The following is an 11843-nucleotide window of genomic DNA, read 5'->3' on the forward strand; positions in this document are numbered from 1 at the left end:
TAACAGGAGTATGCGGAGTACCTTACCAGGGACAGAAATGTTGTGGGCGTACGGTCCACTGAGGCGAGACATTGAATGCTGGAGAAAGGAATGGTGGGGCTAGATGAGGCAGAAACTATTGCAGAGGCTTAAGAAAGCACCAGGAGAGAACTGGAGGAGTACTCACAGGACCCTGGGGCTGGGACAAACGTCACACTGCTGGACTCTCTAGTCCCACGAAAAGAAAAGTATGCTGCCTCACAGGAATTCACAGGAGCAGCAGCACCTTGAGGGTCCCAAGTGCTTTTTCAGTGGACAAAGAAAGCACCCCAGAGCCCTCTGCCCTGCCAGAGAAAATGTCTGTTCCAGCTGTGGAAAACATAGGCATTATGCAAAAGTATGCAGAACCCCAAGGCCACAGCCAAGGCGCATTCTCATGCTAATGAGAGGCTGGGAAAGCTCTTCTTTCTCCACAGACAAACGGAAGAAGAATGCCATGTGCAACCGGACATCTTGGACAAATGCTACAGAGCAGAGGACACAGTCTTCAGGAGATGAATATGACGCTGAGTACTATCGGATTGAAGGACACCAAGGACATGCCAGAATTGCTTCCCTAAGCATGAATCAGGCGAGTCCACACAATTTATCTGATGCCACTGTGTGCTTCAAAATTAATGACGTGAGGTTAAATTGCTTAATAGATAGTGGAAGCACTGAAAATTTTATTAACCAGGGGTTAGTCAACCACCTTGCCCTCCCCACACACCCGAGTGAGCACCGGATCCTGTTAGCAGCCAGCAGACGCGGCTGAGGTAAAACAGTTTTGCAGGGTACTCTAGAAATCCAGGGCACAAAATACGAAGGGTTCAAATTACAAGTACTCCCTCACCTCTGTGCCCCGGTACTATTGGGGTTAGATTTTCAGTGCCAGATAGAAAGCATTACAATAGTGCACAACAGGCCTCACTCCCCACTACGCCTTATGAAGAAACAACATTGCAGCCTGTCTGTCCTGAACATAGAACCCCCTCCGCTGTTCACACACCTGACCCCAGAATGCACACCAATAACCACAAAGAGCAGGAGGTATAGCCCCAGGGACAGAGCCTTCATTAGGACAGAGGTCCACAGGCTACTACAGGAGGGCATCATAGAGCAGAGCACCAGCCCCTGGAGAGCCCAGGTGGTTGTAGTAAAGTTAGAAGAAAAACTGCACATGGTAGTGGATTACAGCCAGACAATCAATAAATTTACACAACTAGATGCCTTCCCCCGCCACACATAGCAGACATGGTCAACAACATTGCGCAGTATAAGGTGTTCTCCACCATAGACGACCTGAAGGCAGCATACCACCAATTCCCCATTAGAAACAGCGATCGCATTTACACGGCATTTGAGGCAGATGGCATGATGTATCAATTTCTGCGACTCCCCTTCGGTGTCATCAATGGAGTGTCCCTGTTTCAGAAAGAAATGGACCGAATAGTAGATGAGTTCCAACGTGACAATCTGTGGCCACACTCAGGAGAATTTAAAATGCTTCTTTCAGGCAGCCGAGGAAAGGAACCTAACATACAACAGGGACAAATGGATCTTTAGCGCCAGGAAGTTGCCAATCCTGGTCTACATAGTGCAGAAAGGGGAAATCAGCCCAGACCCAGCCCATATGCACCCTCTCCTAGACCTCCCAGTGACACACACACTGAAAGCACTAAAAAGGTGTTTGGGACTGTTCGCTTACTGCGCCCAATGGGTCCCCAACTATGCCGATAGGTCCCGCCCACTTATAAAAGCCTCAGTTTTCCCACTGAGCCCAGCAGCCACCAGAGCATTCAGGGACATTAGGGACCATATAGCTAAAGCTACCATGCAGTCCATAGATGAATCGATCCATCCGATGTGGTAAGACACTCAGCAGTAGAGAAGGAGGCCCTAGCCATTGTGGAAGCAGTAAGACACTGGCAACCTTATCTGGCGTGCAAACACTTCACCCTTGTCACGGACCAACGGTCTGTGGCTTTTATGTTCGATAACCAGAACGGGGAGAATTAAGAATGACAAAATACTGCGCTGGCAGATAGAATTGTCTACATTTAACTACGACATTCTATACCGCACCGTGAGTCTCAACGAGCCCCCGGACACATTGTCCCTGTTTCAGAAAGAAATGGACTGTTTCACTTCATTAAAACCTAAAACCTCCCATTTTCAGTAGAGGAAGTGAGGTCAGTGAACAAGAGCTGCCCCATCTGTGCGGAATCGCAATTTCACCGGCCAGACAAAGCCACCCTGATAAATGCTACCAAACCTTTTGAGCGCCTCAGCCTCAATTTTAAAGGCCCACTCCCATCCAATAATAAAATGTCTATTTCCTAAACGTAACAGATGAATATTCCCATTTCCCCTTCGGAATCCCGTGTTCTGATGTATCAGCAGCCACTGTTATAAAATGCCCGCAACCCATCTTCAGCATATTTGGATACCTGAACTACACACACAGAGACAGGGGTGCTGCATTCATGAGCGCAGAAGTACAGCAGTACCTGCACTAGAGAGCTCTACAAGTTACAATCCCGGGAGAATGGACAAGTCGAAAAGGAAAATGCCACTATCTGGAAAACGGTCCTGTTGACTTTAAAAGCAAAAGACCTGCCTGTTACGAGATGGCAAGTAGTGTTGCCAGAAGCCCTACACTCTATACGTATTTTGTTGTGTACTGCCACTAACATGACCCCACATGACCGTATCTTTTCTTTCACAAGGAAAGCCACGACGGGCACAGTGCTGCCTAAATGGATGATGACACCGGGACCTGTTCTCCTCCAGAAGCACTGCAGACCCCACAAAGTGGGTGGATCAAGTGGAGTTGAGGCAGGCGAACTCTCAGTACGCCTTCGTCACATACCCAGATGGAAGAGAAGACTCGGTAGCCACCAGGGATCTCGCGCCGGCCGGATGTGTGAACAACGCAGAGGAAACACAGATATCTACGGATCAACAAGGAGCGCAGCAGCAGTCACTAGAACAGTCGTCCATCGAGTCACCCACCCCTGAAATCAGGACCCTGGGTACGCCCGCCCCACAAAATATCACCACCCTAGACTTGATGGCAGGACCTCATCCCATACAAGTGGATCCCCAACCCACATGGCCATCTAGTACTTCCCACTCCCACACCTCCACCAAGAAAGGCCGAAAGGCAGACCGCACACCCCACCCCTATACCACTACCGAGGAGGTCCAGAAGGCAACGGAAGCCATGAAAAATTTTGGCCTTATGAACTTACAAACAAGGGAAGGAGGACAGGTGGGGGGAGGGGGGGGATAACTTTTTTTTAAGGGGCGGTGAATGTGGTGATCTGTTATTATACCACTAGTTCACCAGGGGTCATCCTGGTGACCTTGTATATAAAGCAGTTCAGAGCTACAGTCTAGCCTTCCAGGTTCGTCTTGCAGGGAGACAAGACCTCTTAGTGTACATATTAGTTTATTAAAGCTGTCTTATACTCACACTGCTGTTGTGGTTATTGTCAGTACAGTCATAACACTCCTGGTCCTTTTGAAGGAGACTCGAACTGGGCAGCCTCCACGAAGCTTCCAAGACCCTGGCACCGGTTTCTCCAAGTGACTTCACTGCTAGTCATACTCAAAATGAAGCAGTCTCTCCAAATGACCTCAACTGTTAGTCACAATCAAAATGAAGCACTTTGCTTCCCAAAAGACCCTCCTGGCACAGGTCAATCCACCGAAGAGGCCCAGTCACTCATTGAGCATGCTTTGCTCTGAATTCCACAAAATGGCCTGCCACAAGAGCTGCTTCAAAAAGCAGTTTTCTCTTCACCAGTCAGAATGATTCTGCCAAGAAAAATCACAATCTTTGCAAATGCATTGAATTTTGGGACAGACTGTGACAAGCTTTCCCTCAGTTCTTCCCAATGTATCGAATTGTCGCTGGGCTGTGACTTGAGTTCTGATGGGACTTGTGTGAAATGTTAAATGTTAACTGTGACCATTCAGTTCCTCCTGTTTATACTATTCCTTACAGTGAAAATTCCATTTTACTAAAACAGGAGCTCGTAATAGGGGAAACAGCAGAAAAGCGAAAATAATATGCAGCAAGGATGACAGGCAGGTGACAAGACAAAATAATAGCCAGAGGAATGATAAAGTACATGCAAAAACTGGACGGAAAGTTTAATACTTAAATATATGCAGCATTGGAAACAAGGTAGATAATCTTGCTGTACAGCTACATCTTGGAGAGTATGATCTTGTGGCTTACTGAGACATGGCTATAGAATGCATGTCATTGTGTATTGCAAGGATAGGCAGAGAAGTAGAGGGGCACTATGACTTTGCTGGTAAGCAACAATATTAAATAATTGAAAAGAAGGGGCATAGGATCAGAAGTGGTTGAATCCTCATGAGTTACGGATTGGTAAAGGTAAAATGGCAATAACACACAGGACCCCAAATAGCAGATAGCATGTGGATTATAAAATACAATTGGAAAAAGATAAGGCATGCTAGAAGGACCAAGGGTGGCAGTTAGCGTAGTGGACAGCACCACACTGTTACAGCGCCAGAGATCAGGACTGGGGTTCAAATCCTGCGCTGTCTGTAAAGAGTTTGTACTTTCTCCCCATGACTGCATGGGTTTCCCCCGGGGACTCCGGTTTCCTCCCACCATTTGAAATGTACCAGGGGTTGTAGGTTAATTGGGCGTAATTGGACGCCACGAGTTTGCATGCGAAAATAGCCTGTTATTGTGCTGGATGTTGAAATATTTAAAAAATGACATTTTAAAAGTTTTTAAAAATATATTTAATTTAAATTTAAAATTTCATTTTAAAAAGGACAGAGTTACAATAATCATGGGGGATTTTAACATGAAACTAGATTGGGTAAGTCAGGTCAGTACAAGAATGCAGGAGAGAGAGTTTGTGGAATGCCAACGGGATGACTCTTTGGAGCAGCTTGTTGATGAGCCCACCAGGCAGGGAATCAGCTGTTCTGATTGGATGTTTTGTAAATGAACCAGAGATAATTAGAGATCTTATGGTAAAGGAATCTTTTGGAGGCAGTAATCACAATATCGTTTAGTTCAAAGTGAAATTTGAAAAGGAAAGGCTAATGTCTGGTGTGTTAATATTTCAGTGGATTAAAGGAAATTACAGTCAGATGAGAAAGGAATTGGCCAAAGTCCAATGGAAAAACATCACGGGGAAGAGTTTCTGCGAGAAATGAGGGGAGTGCAGGACAGGTACATACCAAAAAGAAGGAAAATTGTGAATGGAAAAATTAGACAATTGTGGCTGATGAGGGAAGTTAAAGTAAAAGCAAAAGGGCAAACAAGGAAGCAAAAATTAGTGGGAAGATAGATGAATGGAAAACCTTTAAAAACTTAGAGAAGACAATAATGAAGGTGATTAAGAAAGAAAAGATGAATAATGAAAGAAGGTCATCAAATAATATCAGAGGGTACTAAAAGCTTGTTTTAAAAAATTTAATATGTACACTAAGAGGTCTTGTCTCCCTGCAAGATGAACCTGGAAGGCTAAACTGTAACTCTGGACTGCTTTATATAAGATTGACCAAAGATGCATAAACTGATAGAAAATTATGAGATGGGAAATTGTAATGGGAGAGGAGATGACTGAGGAACTGAATGAATATTTTGGATTAGTCTTGTAGGATACTTTAGCAGGGATTTTATCCGAAGGTTGCACCTGGCAATTGGAGTCAGGTGACTCAGGCAGTTGGATTTAAAAAGCTCCGATCATCAGGAAGCTGAATAGGCAATAGAAATTAAGTGATCTAGGGGACTTGTATATTTTTTTTTTACCATGAAATTGTGACACAGTGTGCTATTAATTTACTTCAACTCAGCCATTGACTGGAGTTCCACAATCTGCAGTGTACATGCAGCAGAAAGTAGGAAATACAAAACTAACTCTTTTTTTTTTCTTACAGTCTTCACTGTGGAAGGCATTAATAATATACCAGACTCTTGAGGCTCCCTCTGAAGAGAAGTGAGTGCAGTCAAGGTCACAATAGAGAAGGTACTTAGGAAGCTAAATTCTCCAAGTGTAGATAAGTCTCCCGGACAGAATGGGATGCATCTCAGGTTCTGAAGATGGTGGCTGTAGAGATTATGGAGGCATTGGTAATGATCTTCCAGGAATCAATGGAGTCTGGCATGGTTCTGGTGGACTGGAGTATCACAAATGTCACACCATGTTTAAGAAGGGAGCAAGGCAGCAGAAAGGAAATTATAGACCTATTAGCCCGACGTCGGTGGTTGGGAAACTGTTGGAACAGATTGTCAAAGATTAGTTTACGGAATATATGGAGGTGGATAGAAAGATAGGCCCTTTAAGGAAAATTATGCCTGACAAACATATTGCAATTGTTTGAAGAGATCACAAGTGGGGTAGACAGGGGAGATGCAGTGGGTGTTGTATATTTGGACTTTAAGAAGGCCTTTGACAAGGTGTCACACATAAGGCTGCTCAATAAGATGGAATTACAGGAAGGATACTCGCAGAGGTAGAAAATTGGCTGATTGGCAGGAAACAGAGTAGGAATAAAGGGATCCTATTCTAGTTGTCTATTGGTTATCAGCAGTGTTCCGCAGTAGTCGGTGTTGTTGCCACTTCTTTTTATGTTTTATATAAATGATTTGAATTATGAAATAGATGACTTTGAATATAATTTGCAGATAATACCAAAACAGGTGGTAAGGCAGGTGGTGCTGAGGGTACCAAAAGGCTGCAGAGAAACTTGGATAGATTAGTAGAATGGGCAAAGAGGTGACAAATCAAATACAATATTGGAAGTATACGATAATGCAGTTTGGTGAAAGAAATAGATGGACAAACTATTATTTAGATGGGGAGAAAATTCAGTATTCCAAGGTGAAAAGGGACTTAGGAGTCCTTGTGCAGGATACCCGAAAGATTAATCTCCAGGTTGAGTCTGGACCCAAGTGTTACAATCACAGGTGACTTTATTGAACACAAGGCAGACTAACAGAGGAAAAAGACATCACCCGACACTTAATTACTCTACTACTAAATAACTCTATAGACATTCACATTGGACCTAGTTGCTGCCTATCTTCTACACAGTACAAGACAAAAACTATAACGGTGCAAGCAGGCACATCAGGCACAAGGGACTCCAATACTGGTTGCTGCTTTATCTACAACACTCTCTTTAACACACAGGGACTTTAAAACACACCACTAATTGGGGTATGGCTCCCTGCAAGCACTGATCTATTGCAGTACTATGGCTCAACTAATTGTAGCACACACCTGTATTGGGAAGGGTTATGGCTGTCATGTGACAGTACTGCCCCTTACCTAGTTGGAGAACACACCAGTTGCCAATCAAGGGTTGTCCCACCCATTAGTGCACAGCTTGCCTGGACTGCACTCTCCAGCTTGCCTGTACTTGGCCTTGGGCCATTGGTTGCTGTAATTGGATTAACCCTCCTGACACTGAGCCATTATACCCTGCTAACAACCTGGACTGGATCCTCCATCACTATAGAGGTGTCCTGTGCTCTTTATGCTCTCTCACTGGTAGCTTGGGACCACGCTGCTTCACTCCAGGCCTAGAAATATGGAAGGGTGCTACAAAAACTGTGGGTAAGTTAAGCACTGTTGAAAAGGGTTGGGAACATTTAATTAGAGTCCCTTGTAGTGTAGAGCCGTGCCTATACTGAGTCAAGGGGTGGTGGGGCATCATAGTGATTTTTCCTTGATCATGTGTATGTGTGTGAGACCATTTCCCACACTTGCCTTCTGTAAAGAGTCTGTAGACACACAGTTTTAGTAGGAAAGGATTTTATTTACAGACAATGTGGTGGACTAAAGGACTGCACAGATGAATTGATGGAGATCTTCATGGACATCTTCAACACTCACTGCAGCAGACCATTGTTCCTGCAGGGTTCAAGACAGCCACCATTATCCCAGTATGCAAGAGGACAACAGTAACAGGCCTCAATGACTAACAGCCTGTGGCTCTGATCTCCACCATTATGAAATGCTTTGATGGAACTCATCAAATCACACCTCCCAGAGATGCTGGATCCATTTTGATTCCCCTATAGATGGAACCATTCCATAATCGATGCTATAGGCTTGTCACTCCACTCCATTCTGGCCCACATGGAGAACGATGCTTCAAATACCAGGCATATTGACTTTAGCTCAGCATTTAATACATTCATTCTCCAGAGTCTGCTGGCAAAGCTGTTCTCACTGGGAGTCAATACCCTTCTCTGTAATTGGATCTTGGACTTCCTAATGGAAAGACCAGTCTGTCTGGGTTGGTAGCATAATATTGAGCACCGTCACACTAAGCACTGAAACACATCAGGGCTATGTGCTCAGCCTGCTCCTGTTCACACTACTTATCCACCACTGCATCAACAGATCCAGCTCCAACAGTGTCAAGTTTGCAGATGACACAACATTAGTTCACTTCATCAGCAACAAGTTGCTCTACAAAGGTGGAAAATCTCGTGAAATGGTGTGAAAGTAACAACCCGAGTCTTAGCGTGGACAAGACAAAGAAGATGATTGTGGATACTGGAGTCTCCTTCCCCTCTACCAATGTGATCTACTGGGATTGTCGACTGAGGAAGACACAGACACACCATCTTTCAGCTGCTCCCGTTAGGGAAGAGACACAGGAGTATCAGAGCAAATGCCACCAGGCTGAGGAACAGCTTCTTCCCATGGGTAGTGAGAATGCTGAACGACCAAAGGAACTGCTCCCACTAACCATCCAAAACTCATTTGTACAAAACAACATTTAATTATTTATTTTGATGATAAAATACTTGTCCTGCACATGTATTATTTATCTGTACATGTGTTGTGTCTAGTTGTGTGTCTGCATATTTTGCACCTAGGACCGGAGAATACTGTTCAAGTACAGCCTGACAAAACAATCAGATGACAATAAACATGACTTCTGCTCAACATCTTGTAATCAATCTAATCCAATTCATTGCACAATTTACTTTTCAAGTGATTAGCCATATTTTATTCAAATTATTGTGCAGTTATTCCCTGTGCCTTGACACACACATCCCAAAAAAAAACAGAAATGCCAGAGGAACTCAGCAGGTCTTGCAGATGGTAAAGATCTGTAATTGCCTTTTCAGACCTGATCCCTTCTTCAAGGTATGAGTAAAATGCAGGCAGGTGCCTGAATTAAAAGGCTGGGGTGAAGGAAAGGGGCAGGGGAAGGAGTACAGATCAACAGACAAAAGGTGTTGATCTGTAAAGTGAGAAAAAGTGAGAAATGATTGGGGAAGGAGGGGTTTGATTCTGTGAATGCAGAACTGAAGGAAAGGAGGCAGAGGGAGAGGGAAAAGAAAAACAAGAGATTTTTTAAACATAGAACTTGTGATTTTTCCATTCTGAAGTGTCTCCCTACCTTCTGGATGTAGCCGTTCACACAGGAATGACCAAAACTCCAAACATCCATATCACACCGCATATTTAGACAGAACACCAGAAGTGCAGTAATTAAGGAGGCAAGACTTGCAACACCACTGCGGCAACGTCGACCTCAACATGACATTCGTCGGACGTACAGGACTACTGTGGTGACATTGATTTTGACATGAATCGCGTGTCAGTGATATGTGCTGTTATATATTCAGGATAATGTGAACTATTTAGTCACTGTATTAACTGTAGTGCTCCACTGTGGGGCATATGTATATGCATGAGCATGTGAGCTGTCTCCTGAGATGGTGGATGACATCAGTAAGTAAAGTCTCTTCTGTTATTTGAATCTTGCACCTCTAAGTTATTTAAGAAGCCTCCCAAGTAACACAGAGACATAACATGGTGGCAGCAGTGGGATTACTTATTCACCAAGAATCAAGAGTGGTATTTAATAGAGGCCTGTTACTACTCTAAGTTTCCATTTGTCAAAAGGGTGAAAGACCTGAGAGCGTCAACAATCACTTCAGAAATGAAAGCACTCTGTACTGAACAAGGAACACCCAAGCAAGTAAAATGTGACAATGGAACACAGTTCATGTTACAAGAATTCAGAAAGCTGGCTGCAGAGTATGGGTTTGTTATCACTACTTCATCCCCACACTACCCTGGAGGTCATTGGTTCATTGAAAGACAAGTGTGAACTGAGAAACACACAAGTTCAATGTTGTGAAACAAAAGAAGACCTATACTGTCATTACGAGCGACACCTTTAAGGGCTGACATGAAGTCCCCTGCAAAACTTCTAAATGACAGGAGATATAAAACATCTCTGTCAAGTAAAATACACCTTCCAGAAAACCAAGAGGACACCAGAAGAACAATGGCTGATATGCAAGAAGGATGCCAGCATTATAACAAACATGTACATATTCAAGAACTGATGTTGAAAACATGGACCCCAGCAAAGGTTATCAGAGAAGCTGAGACACCAAGATTATAAATTGTCAAGACAGACTCTGGCAATCAGCTGAGGAAGAACAGAACTCACATCCGGCCAACACAAGATGTGATGAAGCAAAAAGTTTTACTACCTGCAAAGTCTGCAACACCAATATCAAGTGAGGTATCAAGTGAAGAGACCACAACCACTCATACCGAAACATCAACATAGCAGTTGTCCGGTGAACAACAACAAAGTACATCACCTACATGTGTACCAGCAACACAAAGCCCAACAGTCACAGCCAAATCCACAAGATGGTGAAGCAACATACTGCTGCCAGTGTGATATCAATAAGAACTATTTAAAAATAGTTGTGTAAATAAACTAGAAGTTCAGTTACTAAGATGCACTGGGAAAAAAATGATAGAGAACACAAAATTTTTCTTTTATCTTCAGAAGTAGGGATGTTATATAGTCAGGATAATATGAACTATTTAGTAACTGTGTAAGAATAACCCTTCTCATTGTAGTATCTGTAGTGCACCATTGTGGGGTGTACACGTTTGAATGTGTGAGCAGTCTCCTGAGATGGTGGAAGACATCAGTAAGTAAAGTCTTTTCTGTTATTTGAATCTTGCATCTCTAAGTTATTTAAAAAGCCCATAGCTCATAGAATGCCTGCAGTTAACTTCAGACTGCAGGTATTATGGTAAATTTACCAGGGGTCAAGGAGATAAAATATCAGAACAGGAATGTCTCCTTATTCCCATTCCAATCTTTTTACAGACTGAATGCCCGGAAAATGGTAATAATTTCCTGGAATGCAGCATTTGTGACAGAGATAGAAGAAATGAGACATAGGGATAGATGGGAGGGCATGCAGGGTTGGTGTCAGAACCAGTCTAATGGTGGTGGGGGTAATGGGGCACTAGGGTAACCACAGGGTGGGGAAACTGACTTTTGAAGACTCTCTCGGGGGGGGGGGGGTGTGGGAGGGAAGACTAACTTTTAAAGTCTCTCTCTCTCTCTCTCCCCCTCAGAGTGCCTTACCTTCCATGAACCTCCGTCTCCACCGCCCCCCCCATCTGAGCACACAAATGCGCATGCTCACATCCACTGGCCCGCCAATCCATCGCTCGAAGAAACGGGGCCAGAGCCATTAATCAACGTGTTTTAGGCACAACTTACAAACAAATAAAGGAAAAGACTTCGCACATCGCTATTCACCCGCTTTATTATGATTTTTGGAAATGCTCGATATTTTTCCTTCAGTCCACGTCCCAGAATTGGGAGCAGGTCATTCTCGACCCCGAGCTGAAGAAACAGCACGAGATAAATGAGGGAGACGCCATGACGTGTGCGATGGGGAAAGCGGGCTGTCGATTGATTGACAGCGCGGTCCAGCCCACGTGCTGCGGCAGTGCCTCTGATGGCACGTG

At 44.0% G+C, this 11843-nt stretch overlaps 1 long non-coding RNA gene across 1 annotated transcript; it reads right to left on the reverse strand.

Moving 5' to 3' along the window:
* Positions 1-428: 428 nt before the first annotated feature.
* On the reverse strand, positions 429-3817 carry LOC138737702 (uncharacterized). The gene is made up of 3 exons (XR_011341162.1): positions 3497-3817; positions 2891-2972; positions 429-1443 (listed from the first exon to the last, which is right to left on the reverse strand). It is a non-coding gene; the product is annotated as an uncharacterized lncRNA (long non-coding RNA).
* Between the last annotated feature and the right edge of the window lie 8026 nt (positions 3818-11843).

The sequence above is a fragment of the Narcine bancroftii genome, chromosome 6 (genome assembly GCF_036971445.1).
Source record: "Narcine bancroftii isolate sNarBan1 chromosome 6, sNarBan1.hap1, whole genome shotgun sequence".
NCBI classification, from domain to species: domain Eukaryota; kingdom Metazoa; phylum Chordata; class Chondrichthyes; order Torpediniformes; family Narcinidae; genus Narcine; species Narcine bancroftii.